Raw genomic sequence first — 11,467 nt, 5'->3', positions numbered from 1 at the left:
GGTGACCTGAGGGTGGCAGCAGCTGCTCACGGTCCGTCGGTCCCAGCGCTGCGAGCGAGGAGGCTGCAGAGCCTTGGCCGGGGAATGCCGGGTTACGGGGTCTGGCCCGGGGAACACACAGAGGCAAAGGTGACAAAAGATCAATCATGCATCAGGAGCACCTGTTACCAGGAAGGTGACTTTGCTACAAAGCAGACTTTGTGTGAATCTGATCGCTCCTTCCAGGCAGCAGTAAGGCACAATCTCTCGGTTTCTGCATTGAAATCAGTGAGGTATCTCGATACCTTGGTCTGGTGACTGGCTCTGTCCTGAGTTATGATGGGATCATACCTCCCAGCGAGGAATAGTCCAGCCATGCGGGTTGATAACTGATGGGAACGACCAGAAATTGTAATTCAAAGCTGCAGCTGACGCCTGCCCATGGGCACCTGACAGCTCCAGGAAACAAGTGCAGACACTGTGGGTTACAGAAGCAAAGGAATTTGGGTACCTAAGTATTGCCGTAGTGCTGCTATAGGCACTGAAAAACTCAGTCCTGAAACCGCTCTGCAGCTGCAGGCTGAGCTGTGAGACAGCCAAACACACTAAACACCTACCTGAATGAATAAATTCCCTGAGGATAATCTCAGGTCGGTGTTTAGTTGTCAAAGACTTGGCACCGTGATTAAAGGGCCCTCGTGTCTTTCCTTTCTCCTGATGCTCTAGGCATTTGTGGACCCCAGCTGAGGTACTCAGCTCTCCCCGGGCACTGCAGAGTATGCCTGTGCACCTGGCTTGGGACTGTGGTTTCTGAACATGGGGAGAACACTGAAAAGCTTGATGCCATAATACTGAGTTTCAGAGCATCTGTGTCTCTGCATATCTGACTGATGCTGGCATCCTTCTCCAAGGTTTGGTTATAAGCCAAGAGGAAAAAGTAGAAATGACTGCATAGAACTGCTCTGTTCCTTTCATTTCTAGGGCCAGCAGAAGTCAGTAGGACCTTGTAAGTTATTTAAGACAGCCTGAGCACTTCTCTAAATTATGCCTTATAATAGTTTGAAGAGGTTGTTCCATCATGACATTAAACCTTCAAACCTTCCCTCAGTGATGGTTAAGACCATGGAAGGTCCCAACTCTATTCATTACTAAATTTGGCCACTTTGCATCATTCTATCAGGACCCAGGATCTTGGAGTTTCATTTGGGAGAGTCAGAGTCCTGTGGGATGTAATTAATTCTTACTGCATTACAGTTAGGCAATAAAATCTTGAGACCACACACAAAACTTCTTTCAGGCCATGCTTCTGAAATCCTTGGATAAGAACTGAGCAGAAGAGGATCAATGCTTCAGGTTTGGCCTTTTGTTTTTTTGTTGAATCATGAATATGCCCAGAGTCAGTTCAAGCAAGCCTGGCGTTCTCCTGCTGTTTTTCCCTGTTACCTGTGAGCCATTGCACCTTAGAAGTGCTTGGCTGCAAATAGAACAGAATTCAAGATACAGGGGGCTGACCTACTGTGGAAGGTATCTGAAACTACTGTGTCTTGCTTGTTCAGCCTCTTCAGATATGAGCACTTTATTCTACCTCCAGGTGCTCACCATGTGGTCAGTACATGTTCCACTAAGATATACCTTCTACAGCATCCAGACCAAAACTGCCTGGGTTGATTCCAGTGTGACGACATCTGAAGTGCATTTGTAAGAACCAAGGAAGAACCACCTGAGAAAGGCCACAGAGAAAAATCTGGTAAAATGTGGGGAAACATTCTCTTGCATCAGTGATAATTGCCTATCAAAGTAGGTGCTATTTCCATTTCACTGGCAGTATGCTGGGTGGATAACTTCTGGTGACCAGAAATCCCTTGCAGAGGTTGTTCATTATTAGCCAAAGCTGTGTGCTGCTCTGCTTTGCCCAAGCCTGTGAGAACTTGCTGAGCTCCCTGGAGCTGGGACTGATGAGAGCTTGTGTTTGAATGAGGACAACTTTTAGACAGTCTCTGCCAATGGGGCTGATGCACAGACTAATTTAATGAAAAGTTAAAAATTAATTACCCAATGTCCAGCCCCTGGCTGCTACCAGCAGCTGTCAACAGCAGGTCCTGTTTTGGTGTGGGTGAGGGTGGTTGCCAGAGAGGCAGGAGCTGTCTGGACCCACTACAGACTTCTACTGAGCCATGCAGAACATCTGCAATAGGAACCCTTTCTCTCTCCTTTCTCCTTTCTTACAAGGAAATAGGTCAGGAAGCAAAAAATCAGGATCTGGGAAGGAAGATGAGAAGTTACCGTGAGAAAGTGTTCTTCTTAGACTGGAAATAATGCACTCTCAGTGCTGAGCTCCTTTGACACTCTCCAGTTCCCTCTCTGGCTTCTGGCCATGGCCAGCAAGGATCCGCACCCAGGTCAGGGTATGGAGACAGACCCACGTCAGCCCTGGGCATGGCAGAGTAAGGCAGGGTAGGAAGGGTAATGGCTCTCTTTCAATCAGGCAATATTCAAAGTAATTTCTCCCCCCTCCTCCAGCTTCCCACATGATTTGTCAGGCCAGGAAACATATGGACCTTTGTCCTTAGGGAGTCTGATTGAAAGAATTCAGTATGTGATTTGCAATGAACAACAGCTGTGCTGGTGAGTTGTGCTGATAAGAAGTTCTGATCGTGCACTGCCTTGGAGCAAGGGCAGCAGTCCCTTGTCCCCCAGCCCAGCTCCTGAGGACTGTCCCAGTGCACTGTGGCCATGGCTGTGGACTGGGAGGCTGTGTGGGGATGCTGCTGGTGTGACCCCAGCCCAGGTGCAGTGGCTGCTGCTTTCTGACACCCCACTGAGTCCCTGTGAAAACCCGCCCCAATGTCTTCCCACTCCCACCCTGAGTTTTCCACCTAATGCTGCTGTGAGTGGTTGGACTTGAGAAAGAACAACTTTCCTCAATCTTTTGGCTGGCTATCCTCAATAAAGGGTCTCTCTGCCTTTTTTAGGAGGGGAGACACACATTTTTGGTGCTAGAAATGTGTATGAGAGGAGACCTGAAGAGAAGATGACGTTTTAGCTACTGATGTGATGTGCTGCTCAGAGGAGACAAGCCTGATGAGGAACCATGCCAGTCTCCTAAGTAGGTAGTGCAGTGCTGCCTGGAGGGAGGAGTGCCAGCATTTCCCAGATCACTTTGACATGCCTTTCATTACCAGAGAAGAGTTCAGTGACAATAAAATGCATTTTATTATGTTTAAATGCAAAACAAAACCCCCCAGATTTCTAGAATTTAAAAATTACTTGCAAGTGTTTGAACAGAATCATCCATTTATAACCAGTGGTAATATGGGTGAGGACTCCTGGGACACCCCTTTATCCACTCTGGGCTCACAGAGCTAATCTACAGCTGTTAAAGTTGTCCTAGTCTATCAGGTGCAACTTCATGCTCCAGTATGTGATGCCAGGCAGCAGCCTTAATCTCAAGTGGTCTCTGTGTATACTCTTATTTCCTGGAGATTCACTGGTTTTAAACATTTCTTGGGCTTTCTGGTAATGTGGCATGCTGAAAACTAATTAATTACTATATAAATTTCTGCTCCTCATGTTAATTAATTTCAGCAAGGAACATGTAAACTGACCTCCTGTAGCTGGGGCAGCACTGCAGGTGGATGTGCATTCCAGTGTAAAGCAGTTACTGGAGGTAAATCAACAGCACTGGTGGCAGAGTCTCCTGGTTTGTCTCAAGTGTAAATGCTGGAGACAGATACTTTTCTTCTCTTACTTCAGGATGGCTGAGATGCCCCTCTCTGCTAGCTTTGCTTAACTAATATTTTCTAGTAAAAGATGTATTTTAAAAACACGAGGTTACAGACATTCTGAAGCAGCACCTTAAAAACCTGTTGATGCCAAGTCAGGGAGAGGGATTTAATGTAATATTGCAGGAAGTGGTGGGATATGACATTGCCCTCACCAATGCATGTGAGAAGCTTCAGTGGTGAAAGCTCCAGTGCTGTTGGAATATGGAGCCTGACGACTCATCTCACACAGATAATGTATGTCAGAGTGACAAAAATCCATGGAAGTTGTGAACTGCCCTGCATCCTGGATGAGCATGTCTCCAGTTGTTTATCAGCACTTAATGCTGTGCAAACTCACTGACACAAATGCACTGGTTTAGGTGCCTTGCAAAAAGGCCAATCATCACTGGAATTCCTTGTCGTTTGCTGTAGTGGACACAGAGCTAAATCCTGAGTGTGTGGCTTCATCAGCCTTTTGGGAGAATGGAAGAGTTGCTAATTAACTACGTATTTTAGTATCAGACCTTCTCTTCCTGCCTGCTGTGACTGTCTGTTGGTCATGCTGTCTGTCCAGCCTCTGATGGCATCTCAGAGAAAGCGTTGAGGTAGGTAATGTCTTCTTTAAAGCATTCTGAGCTCATGAGAGTGAGATAGTGCATTCCCATGTGGTTAAGTTATACACTTACAAGCTCCGGCTAGAAGTGTTAGCATAACAGCCTTGGGTTGCTAGGAGGTGCTGTGTGGGGATTAATTAATCAGGATGGTTGCGCCTTCTGTTTGCTGTCATTGCTGATATAGAAGAGAGGTTTTCAAAGCCAAAAGCTGTGATGGGCTCTTGTCAGGCTGACAGATTTGCATATAGAAACACACATTAAGGCAGTTGTGGCAAAAGTTAGTCATTGCAAAATACTTCGCAGGGAAAAATTTAAACTGTGAGGCCCACAAGAGGCTCTGTCTGCTCTAGGCTGCACCTCTGTCCACATTGTTATGGGCAGCAGCAAAACTGAAACAGCTGAGACTGCTGTACCAAAAAATTTCCCTGTTCCACTAAATGTGTTAAAAAGGCTGATATTTAGCTCATAGATTTTTGGTCCAGTTTTGAAGCAACATCCTAAACTTTCTTAGTGCACAAGTAAGAGATCTGGCTTGCCCCTTGCAAGAGCAGGGGATGCTACCTCAGATTGTGTCTCCTTTACTGTAGCTGGTTGAGCGGCCCAGATGGTCACTTTCTGATGTAGTTCCACCCATACAGTTTAAGGCAATAGATGGGAAGAAGATGGGATAACAGTAAGTCAGCAGACAAAACAGAAAATCCATAAAGAGAGTGATAAAACCTAATGGAGCTCGGAGCAGCCTCTTCAACTAGACAGTGATGAGTGCCCAAAGCTTCAAGCTGTAGTAGACAGAAGACACACACAGAGGATTGAATCCACACAGCTTTTAAATGATTTTTTTTAGTGCGGGGGGGGGATTCTGAGCGCAGGGGAGCCGGCTGGAGTCACGACATGAACACCAATACGATTTGAGCATCATGCTCCGCTTTATTGTTTTCTTACACCAACTTATATCTACTTTGCAAAGATTCATGTCTATTCCCACGAGACAGCCTCTAAGCAGCAGGGGAGCTGACCAGTGTGTAACTTTGCCAAGGATTTTCAAGGCTGCCTGCTGCCAGGTGTCTTTCAAGCCTGTCTGCAGCCTGAGGCCCCTTCAGGGGTTCTTCCCTAGCAACCCTGGGGTACCCAGACTGCCCGGACTGTCCTGGGGTATCATATGCCCCTGTTCCACAAGGAATCCCTCTACAATTTTTGACATTAAATTCATTGGACAAGCAAGCTTGCTGCTAGTTGTCTCCAAGCATCCATTCCCTTGGAGGTACTATCCAAACAAAAAGATTTCATTTCCCCTCAGCTGAAGTCAGATATTTGCTCAGCTCTTTGAGAAGAGTGTGGAAGGAAGGCAGGCACAGTGTTCAGATTCCAAAAGCTCTTTGCGGGGGACCCTGCATAAGGAACGTCGAGACAGCTGGCCCCAAGGGTCCTGTATTCAATATGCCCCTAAGCAGGGATGAGTGCTCTAGTTCTCTAATGCTTCTCAGAACTGATGCCTGGTGAGTGCTGTGTGAGACTGGGGCTCAGAGTCCCCCACCAGTATTGTCTGGTGCCTGAAGAGCTCAGTGGGTGCAATGACAGCAGCATGTCCAGCACCCGTTGGGAGTGCAAGAAAGGGAGGAGGCTGGATCCAAATATGAGCATGTGAGCTCTTCTGCTGCAGTGTAGGGGGAGCACGGGGGCCTAGCCTTAATAGAACAACCACAAAATCACACCTAATGCCTGTGTGCACCCTGTTCTGTTATCTTTGTCTCTCAGCCATGAAAAGAGGGACCTGCATGGAAGGTAAGGCAACCTTTTGGTTAATAGTCAGTTCCTTTCACCATTGTTCCATAGGGGAGCTCCATATTCTGAAGGAATTCAGCTCTGCAGCTTCCTCTTCTCAGGAGCATGCCTGACGCCCCGGTTTGTAGAAGAATTGCAGGTGACCGAGAGCAGCTGCTTACCAAAACTCACACACTGGGCTGATAACCTTCATGGAAACATTCTAATATATAAAAGCAGGAATGTAGTGTAGTGGTCAAAAGGTTCAGCTTGGGAGGGCGGGCTTGAGCTTCCTCTTGGGGTCTGTTCATTTCCTTGGGGGTACAGTGCAGCAGCAGCCCAGGGTGTATTTGGCTCTGAGTCCCTTCCAGGGAAAGAGAGGAATACGTACTGCTTTCCCTTTCCTGCATGAGTGCTGTGTCCACAAGGCTGCTATGAAAACCCTGTTGGAATTAATTTCAGGACAGAAATTACTACTGTTTGGAGTGGGGTTTTTCGTTTGGTTTTTACTAAATGGGTGTTGCTGCATACTTCAGGTATGTGTTAGGAGTCCCTAAGGGACTCACAGGCTGTCAAGACAGTGACCAGTCTGTGATGCTCAGCAGAAGAGTTATGATAATCTTGGCCACAGCAGTGGCACCCGAGGGCATAGTGCAGAATTTTAAGAACCTGAAAACATTCCTAAGGCAAAATCCTATATGCCTGTAACCCCTCAGGTGTCCTGTCATTCTAGTGGGGTTTGGTAACTTCTTTTGCTATTCTTGGTCACCCAAATTCCCACTTGTATTGCACTTAAAGAATTCATGCACACATTTTTCTCCCTTGCACCTGTGCTAGACATGAGGACAGATACAGTCATTGCCTTTTCTGTACTCACAGTAAAGTATAGGTTACAGGTTCTAGATGTGACCCTAGCAACTTCCCTTCCTATATGCTGCATGCTTCCTGACCAGCCTCAGTGCAGAACACTCCCTGCCTAAAGCTGAGATGGGGCAAGGCCAAGCGGGTTTTGTTTTGTTCCCTCCAAGGGGTTTGAGCCCAGGCACTGCAGGATCATGTCCCAGCTGCTGCTCTCACTGCTCTGCAGCACTGGAGTAGCAGAGTGTTGTTCCTGTGATGAGCTGTTTTGCAGCTGCAGCGACACTGTCTGCTATTTATAAAGAACAGGGTTACTGGAATACTTCGACAGAGCAGTCACAGACCTGCAGAGCAGGCACTGGAGTGACAGTAAATCAGGCTGTGGAGTCACACGTGCACTTCCAGGAAAAGATGGTTATGCTGATGCCAGAATAACACATTTCCCCACTGGTGCTGGCACGTCTCTCTGGGCACTGCAGCTTCTAGCAAAGGTTTGCATAAGGGAGCTGTTACTGTATAAGCTTCTGTTTAATACCCGTGGTTACCTACTGGGCTTATTTCTGCATGCCCACCTGTGTTAGCAGACATCAGCTGGCATGGCAGGGTCATGGCACATCTGGGGCTTGTGGAACTCTGAGCAGTGCTGCTGCTGAGGTCTATTAGTCACCGTTAATGGTGACTTTTAATGCAGATGGTTACAAACTGTTTTTTACTTTGCACCTCTTGCGTGTGAGATGGTAGCCCTGATTCTGCAAGTTATTTAGGTTCCCTCTACTGAAATCTGTGGGGGCATAATGTCTAAATTGAATTTTTCAGAATGTGGGACTGTTCTGCTTGCTGCAATTCAAATACGTAGAAGGATCCCTATAAATGTTTCATGGCCTCGGGGACAAACTGTGATGTGGCTGCAAAACTAGGCACACGTACATCCCCACAAGAAAAATCACATTGCAGCAGCAATGGAGAAACCGTGCTCCTAACCCGTCAGTACTTACAGATGACAGATGCACAAATACAAAATATAGTTAATGTTTTAGAAATAGGCTTTGCACCAATATAGGTTTTCAGTTTCCAATGTGTTTTTTAAATGAAGCAGAAATTACATGCCTATCTGCCCTCAGATTTTCCTCGTTAGCATTAATCAAGCACACTTGACTCACTTACAGATGAATTTGATTAGGATCATGTATACTCTTAGGAACCAAAAATAATGAATCATGACTAGAGTGTACGTGCTGTTACAGCCAACATTGTTGCTTGGTGTCTACTGCAGCAGTGAACTAATAGAAAGCTCCTAGAACTGGGTTCCAAACCATTGGCAACAGGAGGTGGTAAATGGCACACATGAAATAAAGCAAGACCACACAAAACGGAAAGCTATAAAGTGCACAACTATTTAAATGTCTCTATAATTGGTTGGAATCCTTTATTTTGTGACTTAGAAAAAGCTAGAATGGAAACTTGATTGTGTCTACATGAATACACAAATATTTTTGCATATGTTCCAGCCTCTGGCCCACAGCTGTAGCTTTTAGATCTGCGAGCTCACTTACATGTCTCATTTTACTTGTTTTAAAATGCCAACAGATTCTTCTGCTCCTCTTTTAGCACTATGGAAAAACAAAGCAAAGAGTAGTGTAGCTCTGTGTGTAAATCTTGTTTCACACATTCACTGCTGCACATGTAAATTCATGCAATGCCCATGTGCTCAAGCACTGGTTCAGAAGCAGTCAGCGGATGCAACATTCCACTGCCTGTAAAAATGTTTGTTGATAAAAAGACAAACACAGAAACACGTTTCTGTTGTGACATATTACTGATATCCCACATAATTTATTCTGATCTTCTGTCATCCTCCTTTTTTTTCTTTTTTTACAGTTAGCTTTATTGTGCAGTAATTATTTTACACTCACCTCGCCAGCGAGGTCCATGAGGACCGTCTGTGTGACGAAAGAATATGTAGTATCTGTTATCCCTATTATCATGACAACTGCCTGGGCCTTTGACAGTTCTGCAATCTACTTAATCATTTACCTAAGTGCCAGAAAATTCCTGTAAGAGGAAAAGTAGACTTATGAAAAGGGAATAATACATAAAGAAACATCTGCATTGAGATCACTTGTCATTTTTGGAAAAGCTTTGGAGAATGATGCACACATTTAGTATAGAGTCATGCTCATGACACTATGGATCTTTTATTCTACCAGCAGGCCTTATCTGTCATGTATTGAGCTTTTATCACGTCTGTAAGATCCCTGCTGTGTGCTCTGGCTGTAGGGCCCTCCCTGACCCTGCCCAGTTCTTGCACTGGCTGAGGAGGGACTGCCCTCCATGCTGTGCCATGCTTAGCAATGCTTAGTTTGCAGCAGGTGCCTTTTTCGTTAGCTGTTTGCTTTTTTTCCTTCTTCCATCTCCCCTGTTTGCCAAGCAAGCCCCTGGGGCTCCCTGTGCTGTCACTGCTTTCCTGCGTCCGTCACATTGCTGCAGACCTGGCTGCAGGGTGTCTTCTCCCCAAGCCCCCTCTGTCATAAGGACATCCTGTGCCTTCAGGTGCTCCAAAGCGTGTTTTAAGAACTGGCTTTTCAGGAGCAAGAACTGCCTATGTCAGTATATGCCATGAGCAGAGAAGGTAGCTGTGCTGGTAAGGAGCAGAGGACGCCCGGGCAGCGAGTGTCGGTAGAAGCATTCCACATTAATTCAGATCCCGCCAAGGAGTTGCAGTTACCTTGAATTCTCTTTGTGGTAACAGCACCAGAAAAACTCCCTCACTCCCACCGCTTGCTGGTTTATGGAACACTGGAATGACCTTGGAGTTAGGTCACTGGCAATTATCAAGATATTAGGAGAATATATAAAGAAAAGAAAGTTTGAAAAGTGTAAACGTATTTCATACAAGGTTTTAATGGACATTTTCAAGGGTAGATGTGCCAAAATGTTTCCACTGGAAACTATATAAAATTATCGATGTAAAGGGGTTCTGCAATCCTGGCATCTCTCTCCCCTCTCCTGAGAGCTGTTGTAGCTCATGACAACTCTGTTCTGTGAACTGGGAGCATCAGCAGCTGGAATTTATCATCTGTTAGTCTTAGTCTTTATGTAGCTCATTTTAGAGACTCCACTGGTAATGACAGCTCTTGCCTTTTTACCTTCAGGACAGCTTGGAATTCATCTCTTAGGGCCAAAAATCACTAGCATCGAATTTATAACAAGAAGAAAAATAAGCCTTTAGTACAGTATCCAACCAATTTTTGGCATTCCTTAAATTCTTTCAAAGGAGAGTCAGAGGGACAGATGTGTCATTGCAGCTCTGGGCTCTCTTTCACCCCTACTCTGTGATTGTGTGATGCTCTTCTTAAAACCTTCCCTTTGCTTTTTCACTCTTCCTTGCCCTTCTAAAGATTTTACCCAAGAGTTTTCTGATGCTTCTTGGACTAATGGCTACCTTTTAACCTCAGGGCTCTCTAATGAAATCCTGTCATTTTTTTTGAGGAGGTGAGCTGCCTTGGAGGTGTGAGTACCCTTGGCTGCCCACTGCAGTTCCTGAGCTGGTTTGCTGTTTTGGTGGCCATGCAGTGGAAGGTAGCTTTCTCTGAGAGGAGGAGTTTGGGGATCTGTTAAGTTCAGGAAACACATCTCACTGGGCTTCTGATAAGGTGGATTGTGGGACATTTATTTTGATTATACCTTTGCCATAATGTCAAGCTCTGCTGGACAGAGGGTTTTCCTGGTGGCTATTTGCCTTCCCAAGAAGGTGGCAAGAGTATGTTTTCACTTCTTGCTTGGCTCACAAGAGCTATTTCCATGAAAAGGCTGCCATAAATTGAATCCATACATAGTAACCAGAGGGACTGCAGTGATGGTGTCAGTCCTATTCTGCCAACATGTGCTGTATGTCAGAGTTCTTAGAATAAATGGGGTTTACTCAAAAGAAATTAAAGCTGTCAGCTACAGCCAGTGACAGCCAACAAGGTGGCCTCTCCTTCCTTGCATTCCTCTGAGCGTTGCACTCGCTCTGCCTCCTGATGGCTGAGTCTGTCCTCTTGAGGAGCACGGCATCCTGAGGTCCTCGTGCCCCAGGTGTTTTAGAGCCAGGGAGCCTCGTGGCTCATGAGTATCTCTGTGTGGAATCTCCTTCCAGATGGGAGAGGATGCATGTTCATGCCTTGTCCTCAGGAAGTTTCCAGCCTACCCTGCCTGTGGGAGAGCAGTGAGGTGGCACTGCCAGCAGGGACCCTGCTGCCATGGGGATCCCCCCTTGCCAAGCAGTTCTTACGCAGCCCTTTTCTCTACTGATGCCAAGGGTGTCTGTTTAAGGAGCCAACAAATCTGCCACAGGAATCTCTTGTATTGGGATTACATGTGCTATTAATAAAAATTGCCTTCAACTTCTAAATCAAGGCGCTTAAAACCCACAATGAATGCATTTTGCAGTAATGAAAAAAACCCCAACATTTTGTTGAAATTTAAATAGACCCATGAACTTTTGTATCA

Source organism: Corvus kubaryi, unplaced genomic scaffold (genome assembly GCF_017639235.1).
Source record: "Corvus kubaryi isolate FWS band 111438036 unplaced genomic scaffold, C.kubaryi_AGA036_p1.0 37385, whole genome shotgun sequence".
Classification (NCBI taxonomy): Eukaryota; Metazoa; Chordata; class Aves; order Passeriformes; family Corvidae; genus Corvus; species Corvus kubaryi.
This window is presented reverse-complemented; position numbering follows the sequence as displayed.